Consider the following 12,125-nt stretch of genomic DNA (forward strand, 5'->3'; position numbering starts at 1 on the left):
CCCTAAAAAAAATGAAAGCTATTATTATGTTTCCATGTATAATAGCAAGTTAAGCTTTCACTTTTCATCTGCCTTACATTTGCCACGCTACAAACATATAGCTGTGCAGGGTATCCATTGTTGCTTATAGCAGTAGAATTTAGATTATAAAGCATTGGGACTCTTTTCAGAAGGATCCCTGAAGATGGCTATCTATTAGTGCAGATTCCCTGTGACTTCTGAGTAACACTGGTGCTTAATATGGAGATACATTGGACTGTATTGGAATTAAATAGCTATTGAATCAGGATGATAGATAGGAAGCAAAATCTGGTGTTTGAAAATATTTCAGGAACTCTGAACTGCTCTGCTGACTCTATACTACATATATATTTATATACATGTATACAATTCAATTTAGAAAGCTAGAAATGCTGAACGGTTGTTGTCAGACAATTTATCATACTAGACAAATTCCTAGATGCAAATTTTTATCTTATGGAACATATTCTCAGCTGATGCAAATAAATCTTTTGGTTCCACAAAGTATTGATTCAGGTAGTGTAAAGCCCAGAAGATTCAGAAACATTCATCTCTCTGAAATACTTTGCAATAATTGCTGATTTTTCAAAATTAAGAAATGTGCAAGAAGTAGAGACCGTATAATCAGGCTATCTAGCTGGATCATTTTCACTCTATATTTTTAAGTAAATTGTTTTGCATAACTTCCATTATTTCTTGCTTTACACACAGCTTCATTTTAGTAGTTTATTTTTCAAAAATATATGACTATTTGATGAGTTTCACAAATTATTTTGTATGCTAGAGCAGGCAAATAATTTTTCTTAGTCACCCTGCTCTAATTAGCGCATTAGGTAGTGATGTTGTCAAGATTGTGAACACTGTAATGTAGGAGAAATGGTTACTGACATAATGCCTAGATGCATATATTGCAAATGCTCTTGTGTCCCTGTCCTCTAATTAAATATAGTCCTCGGGTCAGAATATGATTAGTTGTCAAGTGACAATTTAAGAGGCTAGAAGAACATGTTTGTGCTGAAACTAGATCAGGAGTACTTTAGTGTTATTTGTAGTGCATGGGGCAGTGCTTTTAATGACTTTTTAACACGGCTTTTGCTGCAATCCAACAAAAGCACTGCTGTAGATAATATCAGAAACTTCACAGTGCAGGCTTAGTGTGTTATAAATTTGTCCTTAGCGTATCGAAACAGACAGACTCATGTGTACACAGGCATTGAGAGAGTATCCACAGAGAAAACAATTAAGGATTGTAAAAGGATAAGCAAAATTGGCAAGACCAACTGGAGGTATGAAGTTTTGCCTTGCTTCTGTAATAAAAAGTTTGGTGAAAACAGGAAAAAGAAAACAAACTATTTTTTTTTATTTGTGTTGTTTCGTGTTATAAACATGACAAAATTGTGTCGCATCTTTTCTCTAAAAATGTCATCATATATTCTAGGTTTTGAGTTGCTTTGTTTTGTTTTTCTTTTCCTTTCAAGGTGTTTTCATTAGAAAGACTATGACAGTATCACCGAGGAGAAAAAAAAGCACAACTATGTAGTCTAGCGACCTTTTCACTTAGAGGGATCCATTTTGTTCCTTTTGTATAATCCAGGTTTAACCAGGGTGAAATTTAGAGCGTAATGTTAAACCAAGTTATGTGCCCCAAGTGTGTGACACAAAAGGAGAAACTCCAATCCCTTGGCACAAATTTTTGTTGATTTTGTAGTATTCAGGCATTGACAGGAAACAAGCTAAGTTTTACGCAAGAAGATTTGTTGCTGATTTTGTTTTTAGAGGATTTTTTTTTTTAAATCTTGATGTGGATTTTTTAAGTATATACATAGTACTTTTGCTTGTGAATATAAATGTCTCACAAAGTGTATGAATGATATTTCTTTTTTTCATGGTTTCCTGAGATGCTTTATGACTATTACAGAGATAATCAATATCAATGTTCAGATAAAGAATAAATTTTCCTCTGACCTGCAAGATTATATGCCTTGCTTTGCAGGTTTGTTTTCTGCACAGCATGAGAGGTTGTCTTTGCAACTTTTTCAAAATCCCACTCCACAGATTTGGAAATCCCAGTAGTTTTTTTTCAGTTATTGCCAAGAAAAATAGAGCATGAGATTACTGACACTTTTGTATAACTTCATTCTGAAACTAAAAAAGTAAAGGCACCCAAATACTGAGCGATATTATCCAATTATAGACTACAAAAATTATTAGGTAAATCTTGGATTTACATGGAATGAAAAGGCAGCAGCTCCATTGGAGCTGTTTTAATTGTATGTACATAAGGCTCCTCAGATCAAGTTGATTTACAGGATCAGGCAAGAGGCAGAAACCTGTCTAACACCATATGAAATGGTATATTGATCTAAACTTTGTGAACATGTTTGTCAGGAGTTAGTGGAGAGGCTGTGAATGGCAGCATTTTCAAGACCTCACATCTCTGCCATGCTCCTCTTATCTGGGATGTGAAAATTTTCCCTGATAGTCATAGAGCTCTGCTTGCTAAGGTTACGGTAAACTTAAAATGAAACTCTTAAACCTAGAAATTATTTTTATGCTTTTGCTTTCGTGCTCTGTGCTTGAGAGGAAAAAAAAAGACTGCAGTATTCATCACCTTTATACTTGAGTTGGCTACTCATGACCAGAGCTTGTGACATTTCTGATAAACAGTTTAAGCTAGACATGAAAATATTTTTACACCAAGGTTCTTTTAAACCATACATTTCTAAAACTCAAAATCCGTGGTCTGGGAGGGAGAAAACCCAGAATGTTTGTTGCCAGTGATTGCAATTTAGATATGTCCATTTATCAATTTCAAATATGGTTAGAGTTCCTCCTTTTAAAAATTGAGTTGGTATCTCCATTATCTGTGAAATCTTTCAGACTGAATGAACTTAATGTGTTTCCATACGCCAAGAGCAGTTTAGCAGATTCAGGACTACAACAACAGCTGAATAACCTTCTCACTTTACTGTGGACAAGATGATACATGCTAGTTTTCCCCAAGGATATTTTCAGATCTCTGGCCTGACTCCCTATCTAAAAGGTGTTTACAGTAGAGAAAGGGCACTCAGGCTTTGGGCAGAGGTTGTACCAGAAATGATGCTAATCCCTAACTCTAATTATACTGCCACCACTGCAGGGTTAGCCAGGAAGAGCAGGAGGGTGACTTCAAATTGGACTTGAGAATTATGGCAAGAAGGGTGTTTGACACTCCCAATGGTGTTATGGGAACTATGGGGTATTTATCCCATACTTGTAGAAAACACAGCCGAGGTTCTAGGGTTACATTATTATGATTATTATTGTTATTATTATTATCAATATTATCTGAAGAAACTAGCTGTGCCACAGGAGCTATTGTGCTCATGGATCCTAAAAGTCATGGCAAATTTTCTATTCATTTCATATTATTGTGATCACATCCTCAATTATTTTATGAATCTGGATATTTATATGAAAATATATATATATACATCAGAGATAGAATAATATCTAAGAGATTAAAGAGAGAAGGCAAGAGGAGAGATGAGATGTATTATATCCTGTACCATACAGGACAATTTTTTAGAATAATAATTGAATCCTTAGTACTTTGTGGTAGCATGTTATTCAACAGTGCTTCTAGACAGCAAGGGCTCATCTAAAATCTGTGAGGCAGAAACAATCAGCAGTATTTTACAGTTACAGCCCACTACATCCTTGGTTTATGTGCCTTTCTATACCTGTATGTAACAACTAGCTGGCTATTAGTGAGATTCTGAATGTTGCTTAGGAGTAATAGTTTGACAATTTATCAGATAAATATCCATACATCAGAATTTCCTACAGTCCTAATTAAAACTACTGATCACATTTTATATGTAAAATACCTTTATATGTGGAATAAGTATAACCAGATTTTATAAACTGAATTGGGGTTATAGATCAAAGAAAAGATTTTCCATGTCAAAGGAGTAGTTGTACAATTATTTTTGTATTTTATCATAACATATATGTAGGACTGCCTCATGAAGTGATACACGATGCTCTGGCTTCAGAGCAGGCAACTGAGGCAGTGCCATTTTTAGATCAGGGAGTATCTGACCCAGCATATATTTTTTTTATTTTCCTGTAACTTATAAAGAGAATGAAGTTCTTGATCTATCATTCAATATGGAGAAAAGAAAAATGGAATATAGTATTACCTTGACCTTTATAGCACTCTTGTAATATAATTTCCTGAGCATTCATCCTGAGCACTCACCTTTCAGGGGTTCAGCAACCTGTTCAATAGCAGAGAAAGGGGCCAGACCCTCAAACCACAGCATGTTCTGTGGTTCCAACACACATAACATCCTCTGGTGATGTGCACTGGCACTTCTGGTATTGATACTTGTGAGTTTTCATTACCTTAATTGCAATAACATTATTATCTCCTTCTCACGGACCTAGCAAGACTCAAAAACGGCAAAGCTTAAAATTTAGCGTTTGTTTTCACTTAAGCTTGACCCAAAAGATGAAAAAACTGTCCTGCTGTTTTGCAGCAAAGTGCCTGCTTGGCACACTCAGTTGAGACAGCCTTGCTTCTAACATGTAGGTATATTAAAATTCATGCCTTTAGAAGAGCTCTATAATGTAATTTTATTGGTGCTGTCCACCATATCAGGAGGTTCGGTGTGTTTTTTAAAAGGTCAGTGGGAATCGCTTTTAAAATGTTACTCACTGACAAAGTTTAGTGCACTGGCTGTGTTGGAATTGGAAGACAATTGGAAGACAGTTGGAAGACAAGAGTTATGATGGGTTGTGTTTGCTGCTGTACAAACACTCAATCAGGAATGGCCAGAAAAGAAAGTCTTAGGACTTTGCGATAACTACAGATATTAAATGTCCTGTTACAGGACACACCTGACCTCTTTTCCTCTTTTTTACTCCTGATTTTGGAAAGGATCCACTGTACTTGGTGAATGAAAAGTCAGAAAAGCTAGAGGTCAGGTGGAATTGAGAAATAATTTGAAGTATTACTATTTTGTTGTGGAAAATTAGATGACCTTAAATATTAGCAAATAAGGGAAGCTTTTATACAGGAATCAGTGCGGGGTGCTTCCCATCATTCATTCCCCACCTTGTGCTCACTGAATCTGCAGAGCCAATCACAACTTTAAGGATTCTTACCCCTTTTGCATCAGTAAAGTTAAATAAATATTCCATTTTTAGTACAAACTCACCTCTTTTTATTTATTATGTAAAAATAAGACACAGAATTTTTTGATGCTTTACAACCTGAGGATGAAAAGGATGATAGGCATAAATAAAGATTGTGAATATTTCAAAATAAAATGCTTGTGAAATCAGTGTTTTCCATCCTTTGTGGGAGGCTGATATAAACTGCCATAGCTCTGCTGAAGTCAGTCAGTCCTCAGAATTTCCTACCTAATAATGCACAGGATATGCCTTGAAGAACCTGAACAGAAGAGTGACAAGTGACTCACCCTCAAAGTTGATTTCTTTATCTCAATCATAAATTTAAAGGCTTATTTCCCCTTGGAGTTTACTGAGGAAGTATTTAATCACAGGACAACAGGGAGACCTAAAGCCAGTTAAGATGCCTGACATCTATTTCATAAAATATTTAGACAAAGTACATTAAGGAACAGATGACTTTGAAATGAATGGGAGCAGAGCCCTAATGCAGTTGACTGCCTTTAACACAGTGTGCTCACTGAGGATGTTCTCTGAAGGAAGTGCACTTAACTGCAGTTCAGTTGCACGTAGAGTATCACATGTGTTTCTGCAGCTAAAGGAACAGACCTTGTTTTAAATTTTGGGCACTTACTTGCTGGCAAATAGAATATATAGTACTCCAGGTTATTTACTGAAACTTTCAGGTAAACAAGCAGAATAATACTGAAGAGCCTTTTTTTAGAAAGGAACTGTTGCTTAGATTTTTTTTTTTAAAAAGTACATTGAGTGGTCTCTATGTCAACATACATAGTATTTTGAAAAAAATTATTCACCGCAATAGCTTTTTGAATTCCCAGAGCTATTAATTGAGCTTGAGTTTTCTGGGAAGATTAACTAAAGGAATAGAAAATCCAGAATAAATAAAATTTAAAAAACCAAAAACAAAGCAAAACAAAAGCTGATGCTGAACATTCATTAACCAGAATTTGAATATTTGAATATTTTAAAAATATTTATTTATATAAATATTTATATTTATTTAAATAAAATAAAACAAATCAAAAGACATTGGCAGATTCAAACTCTATTCTAGGAATAGAAAATTAATTATACAATTTTATGCTTAGCTGCCTGTTGACCTCAGCTAAGGTTCCATGTTGTTTACTTTTTAGTTTACATTTTGACTCCAGGTATTAAATCACTTTTGGTTAAAGTTTCACTTGAATGAATGGCAATAAGGATTGAAACAATCTGAGCTGCCTGATATTGTTACTGATGCAAACTGCAGAAGAGGACACCAGTGAGGAACGTGCTCTCACCACAAAGCAGGCTAATGGTGTGCTGGGTGGCATTAGGAAAAGTACTGCCAGTGAGTTGTGGCAGTGATCCTTCCCCTCTACTTAGCCCTGGTGAGACACATCAGGAGTGCTGGGACCAGTGCCGGGCTCCCCAGGACAAGGGAGACGTGGATATAGTGGAGTGAGTTCAGGGAAAGGCCACAAAAACTGTCAAGAGGCTGGAGCCTCTGTCATAGGAAGAAAAGCTGAGAGGAGTTGGGACTGTTCAGCCTGGAGTAGAGAAAGCTCAGAGGGAATCCTATGAATGTGTAAAAACACCTGAAAGGAGGGTGCAGAGTGGACAGACCCAGGGTCTGTTCAGTGGCTCCCAGGATCACTGAGGCAATGAGCACACTCTGAAACAGGTGATTCCTCAGAAACTCTGCATAAATGACACTGACAGAGCACTGGCACAGCTCACCCAGAGCGTCTGTGGACACTTCACCCTTGGAGATGTTCAAAACCCACCTGGACATGGTCCTGGGCCACTGGTTCTGGGTGACCATGCTTGAGCAGGGAGGTTGGACTAGATGATTACACTGATTATCTGATTCTGGGATTCTCTGAAGATTTTGTTCCAAAGTATTTTGATTACCGAAGAGAAAAAAAATGAGACAGTGTCCTTTTTTTTTAGTTCAGGAAATACAGGATGGCAACTGTGAGGAAAGAACACTGGTCATCCTATATCAGAAATCTATGTAAATGTAACAGGAATATCATAATGTGCATTGATGTGAGCTAGGATTCTTGCTTGGTTTTCTTTTTTTCAGTTGTACCTCTCTTCTTTCCTCTTTCTCATCTAATGTGATACTGTTAACCAGGATATAGCCTCTCTATTTTTAAGGAGGAAAAGAATTTGCTAAAATGAAAATATTCTTTTTCTTCAGACTTTTTCCTGTCCAAGGATGGGGAGGATTGGACTCAGGTACTTCAGAGCTTAGTGCTTCTATGTAGATATATATCTGGTAACGGACAGCTTTTTCCTATTAGTACCCAATCTGCCTTCTTCCAGGAGGAAAAGGAGTAGCTCATCCAAAGGCTGTGTTGCCGGAGCTGCTGGTAAATTTTCCCTTTCCACATGGGAGGATTGTGTCAGGTACTTTTCCAGGCAGAATTGGACGCCTGAACAGTTTTCAGATTTCAAGACCTCACTGCCACATACAGTTTAAGTTGGAGGAATAATGGCATTTTACAGGATACAAACCTTTCTGAAGAAGGAGTCACTCTCTTACATAGCTTTAATTCATAGGTAAGGTGGCTTAGGGGAACAGTGACCTAAGAAGTGTTCGCTGGCTTTATGTATAGAAACAAACAATTCAGAAATGCTGAGCACCCTCTAAGTCTTTGTCAGACAGGGGTTTTCATCACCTTTTAAATTCTGTGGAAACCTAAGAGCTAATTTGAACATTTTGTCTTCAAGTGCTTTCCACAATCTTTTTGTTATATTGCTATGTTGTTTTAGTTTTTATTTTCTGCCTTATGGCTGAAATCTTAAGAAACCCCAAGTTTTTAAAACTTGATCCCTCCCCAACATTCCCTCCCATTTTCCCTCCCTTCTTTGCCTCGTTATGCCCTCTCACAATTTTTTTCCCTTTAATTGACATTTATGAATTTGATGGTCAAGTGACAAGGTTTTTGAAAAAAAAAAAAATTAGCTACTGAGCTATCAGGAGGACTGTGTTTCTGCACAAATCACTGCTCCGGCATTCTCCCGTCATTTTAATGAGGCACATTCTTTTGAGCTGGCAAGTCACAATTCCACCACCCAGAGCCTCACTCTGAGGTATTTTTATAATGTCACAGTTTTTTGTTATAATCCTTGATAGCTGGCACCATTTGGCACATGCTTCCCTGCAGGCTATTTCTAATCCCATTACTATGGAAGTGACTCAGTTTGTAGCTTTTTTAGCACATTTGAGGGAACATCTGAGAGACACTTTTGTCTCCATCAGAAATGGCTGCGTTTATCTAGAGTTTCCAGCTGTGTTTAGCTGAAATCCAGGGAGAAAATGCTGTTTTAAAGGTAAAGAGTAGATAAAGCAAATTTAAATGTTCACCTTGATAATTAGGAATGCAATGATGGAAGGAAAGATGCCAGGAGAGTTTCATAGTTTTCAAATAGAAGTATAGATCAGAATAAATCAATTGTTTGGCTTTTAAAATTCCCACTTTTTCTTCAAGAAAAAAATAGAAATGGACTGCAATTTACATCTAAATTCTCCTGCTGTTACTTATTAAGAGTAGGGATTTTTTAATCTTTGGAAATACCTAAAGCATGCTTGTTACCCATAGAATTGTTGTTAAACTCTATTCCCTTCATTTGCCAAGCTAATTCATAATGAACGATCTCAATGAGAACTTTGGAATGATAAAGGCTTTTAAACTGAAGGGAAATAGTTCATTTCTAATTTTAAAGAAAATACAAACAGCTGTCCTGGCTCCAGCTGATGGTGCAGTTGTTCTGGCCTTCTGCTTTAAATGTGGCCATTAGCAGATGATTAGGGAAATAATATAAAAAGAGAATGATTTTTCCTGTGCCATAACCTTCTGATTTTGGAAGCTACAGCCTTTTCTGAAGCAGAGGTTCACACTTGAATCTCAGGTATCCATCTTTGCGTCTTATATAATTCACCAACCTTTCTGTGAATTCCCTTAACTGCTTTTGAACACATTCAGATTCCAACATATACATCCTGTGCTAAAAGGTTCCACAGCTTATTTATCTACCTGTGGGGGGGGGGAAATAGTCTGTTCCTGCTCTTTTCTAAACAGCTCTGTGATAACTTAAGTTGTTGCCTCTAGTTGTTGCAGTCTGAGGAAGATAAAATCATTCATATTTACTCACCATATAAACTTTATCAGTTTTTCTGAAATTATGCAAGTATAACCAGACATGTCTTTCCTCCACAGTTATCTCTTTCCAAAAAGTGTTAAAAGATTTAAATTTTGTAACTTCTTTATCCTTTTATTTAGCCCCTTTTTTAATTTCTTGTATTAGTTCTATATCTTTTTCTTTTCCTTAATTGGGCTACCAGAGCAACATGCAGCATTCAAAAGTCATATGCTTAAGAGATTAATCCATGTATGAATTTTTTATTTGTTCCCTATTCTCCTGATATTAGTTCTCCTTCAGGCTGCAGCTGAACATGAAGTTGATAACTATGGCCAAATACTGACAAGATCTTCAAAACCTCTTTTTTGGGAGGTGGAAACTTGGTGTTTTCCCTGCACATTTCTGTTACATTTAAAAATATATTACCTGAGCATTCAGTATAATGAGAATATTTTGTGACTTGATAGTTCACTTCAGTGTCAATCCACCATTAATAAGAACCAGTTTGTTCATCTCTACATCTACTCTCCTTTACAGATTTATGAACACAGTGAACATCAAGATGCCTTTACATAAGAGTTCTGCAGGGCTCTTCTGGTATTGAACTTATCCTCACAATAAATACTGACTATTTTGTTGCTTCTTCTTAAACCTCTATTAGTTCACAACCTGGTCACACCTCTTCTCTCTTTTGTGGCTTATTTTCTAGAGGAATTTTTAGTGAGAGACTTTGTCAAAAGTGATGTGGAAATCCATGTGCTCTATATTGCACTCATCACACTCATCTATTCACAGTTACTTCCCCCAAAGAATTCTAGTAGATTTTAAGAGATTTATTTCCTTCCATAAAAGCTGGTGGTTATTGTGTTCTTAATATAAAACATTTATCTTTTCCTATGCTTTTTATTGATCTCTGTGATCTGGAAGGTAGGACGTGTAAAATGTTCAGGCATTGCTAAAGCCCTGCTCAGGATCTGCTTCCCCATTCTTCTTGACTCTGGCACAGGGAATAAGCAGAGGGGCTGTGGAAGAGGGGCACAACACTGCAGGTGGAGAGGAGAGAGATGAGGCTTCTCTGGGGTCTCAGGGAGAAGGGGAGTCTCAGTCCCCAGGAATACCCAAGATAAGGTTTGTGCTTATGGGGCTGTGAAGTAGGAATTCAAGCCCTGACAGTAAAGACTGGAGGGCTTTAGCCACAGAAGGAAGATCAGGTCAGCACCTGAGAGGCAGAGGAGGCACAAGGACCTGCATCCAGCCAAGAACCTGAGCCACAGAGCAGCACTGGGAGAAGGGATGAAGCAACACAATGGAGACTCGCTGAGGCAGAGGATAGAGAGCCCTGCCTGCCAAGCTTAGCTGCTGCCCAGGAAGGATTGCTGCCTGCTGGGATCTCAGAGCCTGGACATGGTGGAGGGAAGGCTGTGGTTCATCCAGCCCTTGGATGGTTCCCAGGGAAGACCCAAGGCATATTATCTGTGATCAGTTTGGTGAAGAAGGTGTAGAGCAAGCAGGCTGGGAGTTGGATCTTCTACCCTGTCCCTGAGAGGGAAGGCTTGAGGAGGGACCTGGATGAGCCTTCCAGGTCAACACCTAATGGGCAGCTGAACTTTACAGCAACAATTTGGCTTCAGTGGCCACAGGGCCCTTCTTAAAGTTCAAGAGCTGGAGCCGCCAGGATGAGTTGATGCCTCCCCAACCTGACATCTCTCCACACTGAGGCAGCTGACTTAGGGGATGAGGGCAGAGAAGTGGATGTTGTTTATCTGGACTTTACTGAGATTTTTGACACAGATCACGAAGTGATCTCCAGAGGTGCTTTCATCACTCAGCCATTCTGTGTGAGTCTGCTATTTTAAAAGTGGTGAAATGTATTACACAGGAGTTCTAAAACTCTATTTCAAAGTTCCCTTAGAAACAGTCAATGAGCACCACTGAGCACCATACAACTAGTTATTTTGTTTTCCATTTTATCTAACGCCACTTTCATTGACACTTCTGTTTCAGACCATTTGTTTAAATTTTCCTGTATTAAGAAAGATATAATTGTGAAAATATATCTGTTTTTTTTCTGTGGTGAAGGGCACAGAGAGGTTATTTAATTTTTTCTCTGTCATCTCTCTACCTTACAGGCCCTTGCCAGCTTAATGCTCCTAATGCATTAGAACAGGCTTTTATAGGTGTTTTTTATGAGTTCAGCAAATTATTTCTCAACACCTTTTTGGTCTGCTTTTGATTTGAAATCCATACTATGCCCCATACTATGCATTCTTTGTTTTCCTTGCTTTTAGTTTTGAAGCTCTTAATTCAGAAGCATTTCTTACTAGGCACTCTGTTTAGTTATTCTAGGTTTTTCTTTGGGTTAGATTTTTGGATTTGAATTTTTGTGGTGAGTTTTCTTAGGCTAATTTTAGTGGTTAATACCTAGTGCACCCTAAACCTTTAATGTGCCATTTTCAGATAGACTTCATGCTCTACAAGGATCTTGTCTAATTAGCTCTTTTCAATTTAGTTTTAACATGATTCCTTATTCTTATGTCCTTTGATTTCTTTGAATTTTAATATACTATCATGAATTTTTTGCTTGCTCACTCCTTTAGAGACAGCAGCAGCTGGAGTATTTCAGAGTATTATTTTGATAACTTCATCATGAACCACAGGTGCTATGCCTTGCTCAGAACTACAAGATTTGCTTTTCCCTTTGTGGTTTCTTCAGCCTGTTCTCTCAGAGGCAATCACCTTGGATGCAATTTTAAGTTCTCTACCACCACCCCTTG

Source organism: Sylvia atricapilla, chromosome 2 (genome assembly GCF_009819655.1).
Source record: "Sylvia atricapilla isolate bSylAtr1 chromosome 2, bSylAtr1.pri, whole genome shotgun sequence".
Taxonomy (NCBI): domain Eukaryota; kingdom Metazoa; phylum Chordata; class Aves; order Passeriformes; family Sylviidae; genus Sylvia; species Sylvia atricapilla.